Source organism: Equus przewalskii, chromosome 1, assembly GCF_037783145.1.
Source record: "Equus przewalskii isolate Varuska chromosome 1, EquPr2, whole genome shotgun sequence".
In the NCBI taxonomy this organism is placed as follows: domain Eukaryota; kingdom Metazoa; phylum Chordata; class Mammalia; order Perissodactyla; family Equidae; genus Equus; species Equus przewalskii.
Genome location: NC_091831.1, coordinates 153,023,954 through 153,038,852, shown reverse-complemented (window position 1 = coordinate 153,038,852; position 14,899 = coordinate 153,023,954). Strand labels below are relative to the sequence as shown.

Sequence of the window (14,899 nt, the reverse complement as noted above, 5' to 3'; positions counted from 1 at the left end):
ATGAGGAAAATGTTCTTTTTTCCTCAGAGCATTTCAGAAAACTGTGCATTTTACAACTGGCTACTTCTTCCCTTTACATTTGAAGCCATGACAAGATCAAAAAGGAAAATGGACCTTCAGCTCTGGCCTGTCTATGACCTTCAGCAGAGGTTAATTGAGATGGAAAAGAAAAAGTACCAAATCTTCTCCTGCATGATTATAGTGCACATTCCCATCCCTTTTTGTATCATTATAAAGTATTAGAGCCAACCATTAAAAAGGACTGAATTTATAAAACTCCTCATAATTCAAACAAGAGCCAGAGAACCATAAAGTTTGAATCCAGATTCTCTTTTACCTTGTGTGTATGGTGCGGTTTTGGAAGCGTGTTCACGTACACTATCTCATTCAATTCTCATGACAACTCTACAAGGTAAGCAGGCATAACTGCCCTCCATTTTATAGAGAAGCATATTGAAACTCAGAGAAAGTAAAGGTTTCATCCACTTTCACGTGGTTAGAAAGTGCCAGAGAGGCCTTTCAACTCTTGGTCCACTGCTCTTTTGACCACATCACACTGTCTTGGTCCATGAATCCCCAGGGTAAAGGGCACAGGGAGACTTTGCATCTCCAGGCCCTGCACTGGTCGTCCTTCTGTGAAACACATGCGAAGATGACATTTATCATGTTCGAATGTGAATGTAAAATGACACTCAGCTTGAAGGATACTAGGTCACATTCATGAAAAAGGTAACCACAGAAGTTCAATGTTGTCTGAATCATGTGTTCCTCCATGGGAAAGGCACTATTCTGTGAAATGTTAGTATGATTACTTGGAAGGACATCATATTTATTCATTGAAAATAAATTAGACCTGGACCAATTTTTAAATGTTTATATTTTCTGGGCATAGGGTGAAATACCTTAAATAAAACTTATCTCGAAAGTTATTATATTATAGAGTCACTTACCTTTTTGAGAGATATAGAGCCAACATTGTCTGACCAAGGTCCCCTCCACAGATAACACTCAACTTTATCTTCTTTCACCTCTAATGAGATTCACATTTGAAAAATGAAGAGAATCCTGAATGCTTAATGACTCTTGGATTCTCTCTGAGAGAAACCCAGCCCAGATTTAAGGAAACCATAACATTTTTTCTCATTTAAATATGGAACATATGATATATATCAAGACTTCTTTTTACAATTAAAACACACAAAAATTGATATGTGGGGCTGAAGTTTTAGACTTGTTTTTGTCATATGTTGTACAAAAGGAAGCAGAACATATGAATGGCCAAATTGAATACATCTTGGGAAGCTATTTTTAGAGGATGAGAAACATTTGAAAGCATCAACTACACATTTCCTTTTTTAAACATCTGGAATGTTAACATTTAAAGTCTTTTATCTGAAGCAGTATGGTACGTGAGAAAAGAGCTGTAATTTTATAGTTTAAGGTTAAAACACCACTATTCAACTTTCAGTCTGTGTGTCTGCATGGCTGGGGGCTAGAGCTACAAGATGGAGTGGGGTACACTTATTTGAGGGGATCGAAAGGTGGACATAAAGACTAGGGAATACAAATTCATTCAAGCTGGTTGAGAAAGGCTCTGTTTTTACCTTTGTTTTGACTTGGAGACATGGATTATCTGTCTTGATCTGATTATTCTTTTCCCTCTTTGCCTCAACAATCCTGTTGCTGTTTGAAGTCCAACACACAGGCAAACCCCAATGGACTATGAACAGAGAAATGCAGTTTATAGGTGCTCTGTGTTTGTCAAAAATAGGCGTTACCCTAAACATTTATAAGGGAGATGTCTATCCCAGAGTTGGAACATTCTGAGTATCACAGCTTAGAAATAATATCCAGTTTAAAGAACCTGAATAGGTATATTTCACTGGAGAAAAGGCGTCTTTTAACTATATTTTGGAGATTTCAAAACATTATCTTCTGAAGTATCTGACAGACAGACCGTGACGTGGAGTTTGTAGATTGCATCTTGATTAGCCAGGATCGTTACACAGTCCGTTTCAGAAAAGCAGTTTCTATAGCATGAGATGGGACTGAGGTGCGAAGGGTGAATACAGATTGTTAGGCCTTAAAAATATCTGGGAATGTTTCTGATAATATTCTTTTACCATGCTATCAACTTTTCAGTTAGTGGTTGCTCTAATTTTTGTGTTTCAGTATAGAAACCTTTCAAATTAATGAAGAGAATCAAAATGATTCACAAAAAAACATGTATCCAAGACATCATTACACCCTCACATCAAATTCAGAGCTTCACATCATAAATAACTTATTGGCTGCTGACATTTTTAAGATCATATAATACAGGGATTCCTTATCTTGAATTCATAAACTTCTGACTTTTTTTCAAAATTTTATTTATATGTGTAAAGTTTGGGGGTGGGAGTATATGTGTGTGTTTTTTTTGGAACAAGACGACACAGCCACACCCCTGCCCCCTTCCCTGGGAAGCTTGGGCACAGGTGAGCTGGGCAGCTACAGGCCTCAAAAGACAAAGCAGAGGGAAGTCTGAGGGTGTTCCTTTCCTGTCCAGAGGCACAGGTTGCCACTGCTGCGGCTCCTCCCAGCTCCTCAGATGTCCAGGAACTAGGGAGGAAATAGAGCAGGACCACAGCCTTCATTAGATTCTCAACGGAATCCATGAGTCTATGAGCACCCCTACATCCCGGAAGTTAAGAACCACTGATAATAAATAAGTCAGACAAATCTGCATGAGACTATTCAAACACAAGGTCTTAGAGACTCTGTTTTCATACTCCTTTCTTTCCTTTATTTCTTGGCTCTTCATTCAATCCTGTACACTATGCTAAGTGTTGAGGTCCATTCTTGGTCTAGTGTTCCTATACATGCATAATAAAGTTCATAAGGAGAGGCATAGAGAATGCCTCCTTTTCAATTCTGTATAAAGTATCCACCTGAATCTTAGTTGCCATTCCTGCTCTTGTGAAGCAGTTAGACAATGAAGAAAGGAATTGAAAAGTTTCTTCTTCTCCCTCCTTCTTAAGCTAAGAGCCTAGAGCAAGCCACTTTCCTGAATTTTAGGCCTGGACATTGAGCTATAGCAATCAAAAGTCAAAGGTACTTACTAAGCAGGACGCCAAATCTAACCAACAAAAAACTACTTACCAAGTTTTCTAGATTTATCATCTCTTTGCTTTTCCTATAAAAAACCCTTCTACTTTAAGTCTTAGGACCTCTAAGTAATACTTAAAATACCACCCTATTCCAACCAGCCAGGAAGGGAACACGGTATCTGACATTGCCTAGGCTCCATTCATGACACCTTCCTGACCTTTGTATTTCTATAGTGCCCAATTCTTTTATTTATATGTTTCCAGTTTGCATCCTGGCCCCTCTGTATAGGGGCTGGAAGGGCAGAAATGAGGAAAGATTAAGAGGTGAGACCAAAAGGCTACATTTCGAACGGACTAAGATCTTTGCTTTTTATATCTTGATTGGACTCTATAGACTTTTTTTTCTTGAATTTGCTTGATCAGTATTTGAATTGCTACCTTCATCGTGGCTTTCAATAAAACTAAATAAACTTATGGTTTTCATGGAATTATAGTTATATGCATCCACTAAATATAATCTGAATCATTTAAAATAAACATTATTTAAAATAATCTGAATCATAAAAAATATTCCTTGTATGAATAGCCTATTTTTCTGAACATACTTATAAGTTGTTTTGAAACTCAAAAGTACCAATGTTAATAACATCCATAATTACTTCTCTGCAACTTATGCTGTTATGTATTATGTGAGAAAAACCGGTAAAAAGGATTTAAAAAATTAGAGTCCTCGACTTGAATTAAATAAGTGAGAGATAGAAGAAATTATAGTACTTATGTTGGGAAAGCTATTTTTCAGCTTTTGAGTTTGTTAGTTATGGCATAACTAAAAAAACTGAACGCCTACATACCAGCATACACAATGGATTTTAGTTAGGGAAATTGGTTTTAGCAAAAGACAACTGGAAATGATTTTTAAAAAATCCTTTCCCTACTTCTATCTTACTTACTGAGCAAAACTCTAATCCTCTTAAAACCCAGCTCCCCACCTACTCCCTGCCTGCACCAAACAGTAAAGATAGCTAGCAAAAAACACAGGCTGACTCCGTTTTAATACTGAAGTGCTCATTTGTCTCATCTTAGATTTATATTCACAGGGCCTTCACAAACCTACTACATTTACCTAGTCAACTTATTCTTCTATTTTCTAGGCTAACACTTTCACACCCACACTCTTTCCTTTTTCCTCCAATTTCTAACAGTTTTCTCTCCTCTTCATTCTTAGCTAATGATCTTGCCTCTCATTTCAATTCAAAATTGAGAAATCAGAAGAGAATTACTTCATCTTCCCATACCACATCCAGCTCCACGTACCCTGTCTTCTCCTCCTTTATATTGGTGAATCACGTTCCTATGTAAGGCCAACCCCTCCACTTGCACAAGGATCCTGTTCCCTCTGGACCATGCCAGGGCTTCACCGCTACAATTATCCTGCCTGACTCACTTATCTTGTTTTACTTTTCTCCTGGATCATCCTCAATCAGCATACACAGGCTGTAATATCTCTCGTTAATAAAATACTTCTCTCTAGACCCCACATCCTCTCTATCTATTGTCTCATTTCTTTGTTTTTCCTTGCAGTAAAACCTTCAAAAGCCTTCTGTGTCTATAGTCTCCATATCCACCTCTTCACTCCCTTTTCTCCCAAACCCACTCCATTCAGGCTGTTTTCCCCATTGCTCCACAGAAACCATTCTTGTCAAGACCCTCAGCATTCTCCTTGTAGCTAAATCCAATGGTCAGTTCTTAGTTTTCATCTTACTTGACTAATCAACAAAATTTGACACAGTGAAGCTCTTTTTCTTGAAACACATTCTTCTTTCTTTGCTTTTTGAGACACCATGCTCTGCTGGTGTTCCTCTGACCTCAGAGAACTCTCTTTCATAGTCTGCTTTGCTGAATCCTACAACTCCATCACTTCCACATGAAGTCCCAGTCCTTTTTTTTTTTTTGCCTTCAATTCGCTTCCCTCGGTGTTTTCAGCTCTTTTGTGGTTTAACATCTAAATGCTGATGCCTTCCAAATTTACATCTTGATCCTCGAACTTTCCCTGAGTTCCACACTCATGTATCTGTCTACTCATCTTCACTTGAACAATTGATACATATGTCTGCATCTGCAGTAAAGTAAAGCAGAAAAATGGCCGAAATTATACCTCCCTATTATGGACTGAATGTTTGTGTCCTCCCTAAATTAATGCATTGAAATTCTAAACCCATTGTAATGGTGTTGGGAGACAGCCTTTGTGGAAGTAATTAGGGCTAGATGAGGTCATGAGGGTGGGACCCTAGTCTGATGGGATTAGTGACCTTATAAGAAGAGACATGAGAGAGCTTGCTCTCTCTCTCTTTACCGTGTGAGGACACAGTGAGAAGGTCTAGCCAGGAGGAGGGCCTTCCCCAGAAACTGAATTGGCTGGCACTTCCCAGTCCTCCAGAACTGTGAGAAATAAATTTCTGTTGTTTAGGTCCAATCTGTAGTATTTTGCTATGGCATCCCAAGCTGATTAATACACTCCCCTTTGTCTTCCAATCTGCTCATCCCAGGCTACCCCTTCTTCATAAGTGGCACTAGTATGTATCCACTTGCTCAGGTGTGTGAACCAAGAGGCATCCTTGACTTTCTTCCCTACATTCCCCATCCAAATTCACCAACAGATCCTATCAGGTCTTCCTTCAAAATATATCCTGATTCTTGACCATTTCTTGCCACCTCAACTATTACCAACACCACCCAAGACACTTGCCTTTTTAACATAAACTTTTGCAAAGTTTTCTAATGGGTCTTCCTGCTTCCACTCTTCCATATCCCCATCCTCAGCTCCAACCCAATATTCCCCACACAGCAGCCAGAGATATCTTTTAGAAAGGCACGTTAGAAAATGTTACTTCCTGGGCTGGCCCCGCCTCGCGCACTCCGCAGCAGGCGGCCCAGTGTTTCGTTGGTTCGAATCCTGGGCGCGGACATGGCACTGCTCACCAAACCACGCTGAGGCAGCGTCCCACATACCACAACTAGAAGGACCCACAACGAAGAATATACAACTATGTACCAGGGGGCTTTGGGGAGAAAAAGGAAAAAATTAAAATCTTAAAAAAAAAAAAAAAAAAAAAAAGAAAATGTTACTTCCTCTGCCTGAAACTTTTTGTGGTAACCCAGCACGTTCAGAATAAAATCCAACTACCTAAGTGTGACCTGCAAGGTCCTCCATAATCTGGCCATTGTTTCTATCTCCATCTTTATTTCCTGCCATTTTTTTTTAATTTTGCTTTGCTCTGGCTATATTTGCTACTTCTAAGTATGCCAACCTTGTTCTTTCCTCAGGCCCTTTGCAGGAGCTATTTATTCCTTCTGGAACACTCTTCTCCCAGAGCTTTGCAGTGTTCCCTCCCTCACTTCATCTAGGTCTCTGTTCAAATGGCACCTCTTCACAAAGCCTTCTCTTGAGCACTGTATCTAAAATAGCCACTACCTTGCCTTTCTCTCTCCCTTTCCCCGCTCTATTTCTCTGCATTGTACTTACAATAATTTATTTCTTTATCAGCTATCTCTTCTATGAGAATGTAAGCCCCATGAGGACAAGATGTTTGTCTTGTTTACCATTGAATCTCCAATACCTTGAAGAGCCCTTATTAACAAGCAGCTATTCAATAGCTATGTGTTGAATGAATGAGTCAAGTTTTCAAATGTTTTTCCAAAGATAAAGAAATTGCTATTTATGAATTTTAAGGTGTGAAACCTATTTTGAAAAATGTGTTCTCTTTTGATTGAGGAATAAAAACAAACAAACAAACACATGGCACAATAGCCAAGGCTAATTCTTTGTAAACCAAGAAGATTTCAAAGTGGCAAAGGTGGAGGTATCAGCAGAGTTTACCACCTCGGTTACAACAACAGTTAGAAAGTAAAGTAAGTGGAGGAAACAAAATGACATGTGCTTTTTGGATCTTTGAGTGAGCATGAGGGTGAAAGGGGTTTGCTTCTACTGTGACAACCATAATCTTCCCACCTCACGTCTTTTGAACTACAATTGTCACATCTTATTTGGGCTTTCCTAAAGACCGTGTTGAGGCTGCTAAGGACTCCAGCAGAGAAGACTAGTCTGCTCTCTTCTCTCTTGACTTCTAGCTCTCCAAAGAGCCCCAGCTTTCCTGCCATTTATCTTCCTCCATCCCAAATTCCAACACCGATATTGCCCCTATTAAGATTCTGCACCATCCCCCAAAACGTAACATCTTATCATAATTTTTACCTGGCCTTTATATTCTAAAGCGAATACAATGCCATCCCTGAAATAAAACAGTAATAACTGTTTAGAATATTAATGTGAAGAAACAACCAGGACTTTTCACTCAGGTGTGAAAATGTACTGATGTAAAGAGAATAAACCAAAGCACTATTGATTTAATAAGCAGTGGATCTAAAGGTTATGCTAAGTAGTTTATCCAATCACAGTCTTAAATACATCTCTGGGCACTGACTGGATATAATTGGGAATAAGAATAAAGAGCAAGCACCAAAAGATTAAATCTAAATTAGTCAGCCGTTCAAATGAGCAAGCCCTTTGTGGACTACATTGGTCATCACCACCCTCCAATGACATCCTAGGACAAATGCTCAGAACAACTAATTCTTTCCATGGTTGCTAGGTTGGCCTTGAGCAGCAAAAGGCAACTGGATTTATTTTGTTCTGGCAGCAGCTCAGTGGGAACATAAACTAGCAATGCAGGGAACAGAAGGTCTACACAGAATAGGAAGCTCTCCTCATATACTATACTAAACCCTCAAATGCCAGCTACGCTTAAACCAGAAGCAATGCAAGTGGTAAACACTAACATTTTCAAAGAACTGTCTAATATTCATGGCAGAATTTATAAAAGGTGACTTTGAATAATCCTTTCCCAGCAAACCTGTAAAAGTTTTATAAAATATGCTGCAAAAATGACTCACAGTAGATGTAATTACCGTGCAACCTTGGAAACTGATGTAAAAAATTCAGCTGCCAGCATGTTAACAGCCACCTAATATATGGGTTGTTTGATTGGACTCTTTGGGCAAAACTGCAAAATTCCTAACCCATTGCTGCTATATATTTTATCAGGGCCAAATTTAGCTACTTTCATTTTTTAAAATGCCATTTTAGACATCACAGTGAATCAAGTCAGTGTTGCTTAATTGCTTGCATACATTACAATCTAATCCATTTCCCCGAACACTAATTTAACTAGTTATTATTTATTTTTATTTTTTGGAACAGCAACAGAGTTCTGATGCCTGAACTATGAAACTTGGCAAAATCATTGCTTTCTTAACAAAAAACTGTAGGAATCAGCAGTGAAATTTCCTCCTCTATGCAGTCAGCAACTGTTTCCCAGTTTTTTCTTTTAAACATATTCGTTTTAAATTAACAGTTTGGTGTAAAAATGGTTCATTGCCCATATTCTGTTTTCAATTATAATATAGTATTTTTGTGGGCAGGGAGAAAAGCCAAATTTTAGAGGGGTCACACCTCATATTTTCACCCTGTGCCTTATGTCCATCTTTTGGCCTTGACTGAGGTGATCAGGTACATTGTCAATTTAACAGCTAATAATGCCAACCAAATATGTCAGCTTTTGAAAGATGTCCTCTTATTACAAAACGTTCACTCTATAATCATCACCATCTTAGGCTTTGGTCTTACGGGTTGTCACCTTTGGAAAATTGAATTTTTGCAAAAGTGATTCAATGCTAATGTCACCACAGGCATTTGCTATTTAAGTGATCTTTACAATAAATCATTTAGAGCTAGGCTTGAGGGGGCCTGCCCAGTGGTGCAGCGGTTAAGTGCACACGTTCTGCTTCGGTGGCCCGGGGTTCATCGGTTCCCAGGTGAGGACACAGCACTGCTTGGCACACCATGCTGTGGTAGGCGTCCCACATACAAAGTAGAGGAAGATGGGCATGGATGTTAGCTCAGGGCCAGCCTTCCTCTGCAAAAAGAGGAGGATTGGCAGCAATTAGCTCAGGGCTAATCTTCCTAAAAAAAAAAGAAAAAAGAAATAGGTTTGACCCCTCTGTTTTATAATGGAATAAGCCTATCCTTTTCCCCAAAATTTACCTATTTGGTAAATTTACATATATAACATTTTCTCCTAAGAGAGGGGCCTATCCCAACTGTGGGTAGAAGAGTGGGTGGTAAAGAAATGCTCCATTGGCCTTCTCCCAGATTAATATTTGGGACTCTTAGGCTCACCCAAATACAGCAGTCACACAAAATGAGTTGAGCCCTCAATCTAAGACCTTTGTTACATATCCCCTCTTTATTCTAAGACTTATATTGCAAGTGGGCAGGGATTTGGTCTTATTGATCTTTGTACCCCAGTAAATATTTGTAAAATTGAATTCTCAGTTTTGTGCAGTTGAAACAATACCTCATCTAATTATATGGCTCACTCTGGCAGAAAACACCCTTTGATTGACTTACAGAAAATTAAAATTAATTTTGTAGAGAAGAATTTTTTTAAAACCATATAAAAATTTGCCAAGGAGGGGAGCATTAGTGGGAAACCCTTCAAGTGTATCAATAACAATAAAGGCTCTCTGTTTTTTACAGTTGCGTGTTTCATAATTACAGGTATTGAAACAAATTGTTCTGCATAATTAATTTCAGTTCCATATAAATATACTTGTAAATGCTGTATGAAATTGAACTTGCCAGCACTCAATCTGTTTTGAGGATTAGAATCCTTTGCCCCTAGTGTGGTGAAATGCAGCAAATGCTCACCTAGAAATTATTTTAACTGCAAACACTGCTTAAACTTTTAATCAGCTTAACATGTTTAGTTAAGTCATTGTGGCCAGTAATTAGAAGACTCAAGTCTACTTAGCCAGTGCATCTTAGTCTATAATTCTGAACCACATACATTTCAGAACTACAACTTCACTTCAGAAGTCTGTAGAGATTTAGGGAAAAAAACAAAAACACCAAGATTCAGAAAGCTTTGAATTGTTCAGAACTCACAGGGATTGGTAAAATTCCACACATCTACAGAGTTTAACTACTATATAATTCATATCAAGTAATTTTGGGTCTAATAGTGACAAAAACAATCAAGTAACTGTGAAAACAGTAATCATTAAAAGAACTTCTATATATTGGATTTCTAAACATACATGCTAGAAATGATGGCAATGCAGACCATTATTTCACTTTTGAAAGCAATAATTAAGAATGATTTTTCCAGCTCAAAACCATTAATTACAGAAATACAACATCCCCCTTAGGCCTCCATTAACATTTTATATAGTTAAAAAGACAATAATGGTTCCTTCCTGGGTTTCAGCACCAAAAAAAACACAACCAACCAAACAAACAAAACAAAAAACAGAAAAAAGAGATGATAATGATGCTGCAGTGAAACAGGAAGAATGCAAAAAGAAACCTTACTTCCATTCTGTCCAAAGTTCTTAAAAAAATGAGGAATGCTTGGATTCTGATGCTAAGGTTCAGAATGAAAAGAATATTGAAAAACGTCAAATTGCAGAACTCTTTTCCCAAAGGGGATCCCATGGTAAGTCTACTACCTGGGGTGAGGCACTGGTCAATCTGTTCTGGCAAGGGAGGCCAGACACGTTGGAGGTTGACAGTCCTGTCACTCTCAAGCAGTGGGAAAGAGTTGCTGAAGGAAATAAGCACTTTACAAAAGGCAATAGAAAGAAAGGTTCTGATCAACATAGGAAATATTTTCTGTTTTTTAGAAGTAGTGAGGAGCCAGAAGATTTAAGAGTGTCAGCGGAAGTGAATTCCCTTCGATGGCCTCTACTTCACTATATGCCTGGATTAGGGAAATCTATTTACAAAGATCAACAATAAAACTAGATATATCCTCTAGGAGTCTCAGGAGAATAGCAGCAAACACGACAGCAACTACTTGCATTGGTTCAAAATTTAACCAAGAACAAGAATGCTTTCACGTATATTATCTCAATCGATCAACATTAGCACCCTAAATGTGGACAAGGCTTGGCATTTCCATTTTACAGAAAAAGAGGCTTTAAAGAAATTGCCAGCTGTTTCCAAAAAGATATCTGTCACTCTTGGTAAAAATATGTTTGACCAAACTGAAAAAGAACCACATTAACAGATATGGAAAATTTGTCAACAATAGCCTGTATTAAAAGTTACATTTTACATTATATGGTACTCATTTTGTTCCACACTGGGATCTTATGTTTGGTTTTTTGCTTTTGCTTTTGTTTTTATCAGGCAGAAAGTTCAAATACCTGGTCGTCTCATTCAAAATCAGAAATCTGGCAACCTCCAGGCTTAAATAGAGAGCTTAAGAGAATGGACCATTTATAGCAGAGAACGATCTCTAATAGCCTTGTTCCAAGCTCAGAACACTTTGCGCTAACTTACAATGTTTCGACAAAAGAAGAAAGTCATCATCTCTGGTCTGCTCTCTTCCAGATAACTTTCTAAACTGCATCAGTTGCCCAAATTGTGGTGGAGTTGCGGGGAAGGAAGGAGACTGGCGAGCGCTGCCAGGTGGAGTGACCCTCTGGATTGATCACAAGGTACTAACTTTCCCATACTTTCAGATGCCACACTAAATTCATCCCCAAATCAGGGGGTTTGGCCCTGCAAATCTAGTTCTAATTCTGTTGCTGGGGATGACACAGAGAAGTAAAGCCTCTTTTATGTTTGCTGAATGACAATGGAATATTTAAAGTACCTCGGAGACAGAAAGGACTTAATAAGATTTAGTTCAAAACACTTCTGACTGATTTTTTTCACCCACTCACTGGAAGGTGTTTATTTAAGACATGCAAGGAACCACAGGAGGTAAGGGAAAGGCTTGCAGTAAGGTTCTGATACTGTGAATTCTTAAAATTTTACTTATAATTAAGAACTTTCTTGTGACTTCCAATCTTTAACACTGGTGCATAGGAACTGGCCTGTACTTTATTTTCTCCTGAGCTAAATGATATTGCCCTGTAAAGGAGAAGAGAACAACGTAACGGCAAACTTTATAAAGAAGATTGCCCGACTGGGGCCAGAGGAACTTTCAGTACATTGTGTCCAGGAATACGTGTGTAGTACTATTCCACGTCCTCTTTACTGATAATTTAACGCTGCCTCTAAATTTAATGCCTATTGCCTTTTCACCAGAAAGCAGTTTTCAGTGATGATAATGATGATGGTCATTAGGGCCTTAGAGAGTTTTAAAAGGATCCAAGGATGAATGAATAAATAAAAACCACGATGACTCATTCTGCACCCAAAGCCTTTAGTATAACACGTAGCTTAGCAGAGTTCCCCTCCCCACAAAACTGCACTATTTAATATATGTTAAATGTCTTTTTCAAACAAAACGAGTATAATTTATTCAAAGAATACCATGAGATTGTGGAATGTCAGGAATCAAGTAGGTACGCTGCAAAAACAAAATACATTTTACCAGATTAATCTTTTTCTCTAAATCTAGTTCTCATAGAACATAACCAGAATGTGTCAGGCTCTCCGTTTATTCCTTCCTCCCTGACTGAGGGGAGCTTGTTCTTTGCTATATTTTCATTGCTTTTTTATTTTATGTTTTAAATATATTAAAGAATGCCAAGTTGAATTTCCGTCTAATATTGCTTCAGGTTAAGTAGGAAAAATAGGACACTGGATCTTAGAGCACCATCTTCCACATTATTAAATTAATACAAATCAATATTTCATAGTCATAGTCATAAAAATGTGAATGTATAGACCCTGCCCTTAAATACTAGCATACAGGCACAAAGATGTGTCTACAATTATTTTTATGAAGACATATGTAATAAGTATTTCCCCAAAACTAAAGTTGTCCTGGGGTGCTATGTTATGGCCATTACAGTGCATTTTATTTCACAAAGGATTAAACTATGGAAAATCCAAGGCTGCAAAAAGACTTAGCTATGCTCATTAGGCACTGAGTTTATTAGTATAGTCTCTGCTTTCCCTTTATGAGCCAATTTCAAAGCCATTGATAGGCTTTCTAATGACATGTGAAGTAGCCACTTCCCTGTTTTCCATACACTTATTTTCTTCTTGCAGCAGACGGTGGAGCAATGAAAAGGACACTGAACCAGAACTCAGATAATGAGGATTCTGTACCTAACTACCCACTAAGGAGCCAGGTGACTGATCTTGGGATGGGGACCAGAACCACCTGTGACTTGCTCTCTTCCCTGTAATACAAAGATAATCATACCACTGGGTTGGCGTGACATAATTGCTATTATTCTGTTTAGTCTGCAAAGAAACAATCACCAAAAGACCTAAAGAAGAGATGTTAGCGACAGAAAGTTTCTTGCTTTAAACAGATTCAATACTTTAAAATCTGTATTTAAACAAAAGATGAATGAGCAAATAGGTATTCACTTTACTTTAGAAATATCCAATATGGGAAATAATGCATTTTAAAAGCTAACTTCCATAAAATGTCCAAAGTACAATTCAATCTGCAAATATTGCATTCAAATGCACCTATAGTAAGGCCTGAGGTACAAGAACATTTTAAAACCCACAGAGGGGCTTTACAGGCAATTTAGGCTAATGTGATAAAGGAATAGTACATCAAATCGGGATTGATCGTTCTGAAACAAATTCAGTCAGTGAATCCTATTTACATGAGGCTGGTCCAATGAAAATCAAAACTCGCATCAGCCTGTGAAGGAGTGAGAACGTCCCGCTGCTATTCAAATTGGAAACGAACCAGTTGGTAGGCTGAAAGTTCTGACTCCTGAGCATGACTTGTTTGATGAGAATGAAGTGTGCCTTTTGGTTCAAACCTCTTGCTTTGGTAGCCAGCCACACGGAGAAATATGCCTAGTGCACACTGGCCTGTTTCTGTCTCTTAGAAGATGAATCAAATCCCTTTTAGTAAAATGCGTTTGGAACATGAATAGTGAAGCTCCCTTTTGTGTCAGAGCTGCTTTTGGGGATGAGATTTTGGCTCTCGCTTATGTGCCGTGAAGTCAGAATTACACTGGGTTGGTCTAAACCCTACAAGTCATCTCTAAAGTATAGTATTTTTGGTACTTTGTACACAAACCTATTCATTAATACGTATGTAAAAATGTATATTGCGTACAACATGGTTTGGAATATAATAAAGAGGGTTATATAGTAGGAAAAATACATTTCTTTAAACACTGGAATCATGTGTAGGAGAATGAGAGGTTCATACAAAAGGCTAAGAGAACTGAGATCAACAGAGGGAACAGTACATTCACATCTCCCATCTCATGTTCACTCTCACTAACTGGGCTGGGGGCAAAAATCTCCTATGCTGCTTATGTTATTCTCTCTCTCTCTTTGACAAGCATATATGACATGATTCCACAGTCTGTGCTTTCCCCTCACTTTTCTAATGGTTCCCTTACCTGCTTGCAGGACTTCAGCATTAATGCTGTCTTTTATATAGAATATCCTAAAACACAATGGCGCAACTTGGTTGTCTTCAGAGAGTCTTCGCCTTGCTTGTACAAACCTGGTCATCAGGACTTCTAGAGTCCTGTTTAAATCAGGTGAAGAAATAGAAGGTGAGGCCCATTTTAGAGAAATGGAGATAGACGCGCTGGAAGTAGAACTGGATGCCACAGCTCCACATTCGATTTGAAAACCCTCGGATATCTTCTTCAAAGCCAAATGCCTCCTGCTGAATGGTTCATCTGCCACTGCAGTGATGTACCACTCAATCGCAGCATCTCTGGAGAGATGGGGAACTCTCTCTACCACCAGGTCATTGGCACGTTCTTCCTAGAAATAAAAGAAAATAATCAGGATGTTGATGTTG

The 14,899-nt window shown here is 38.4% G+C and overlaps 1 long non-coding RNA gene across 2 annotated transcripts in view; it reads right to left on the bottom strand.

Moving 5' to 3' along the window:
* Positions 1 to 14,899, bottom strand: part of LOC139084187 (uncharacterized) — a 132,841-nt gene that overhangs the window by 55,918 nt on the left and 62,024 nt on the right. For both annotated transcript variants that reach the window (XR_011541575.1, XR_011541573.1), the window contains one exon: positions 14,487 to 14,862. This is a non-coding gene — a long non-coding RNA (uncharacterized lncRNA). The remainder of the gene's footprint in view (positions 1 to 14,486; positions 14,863 to 14,899) is intronic.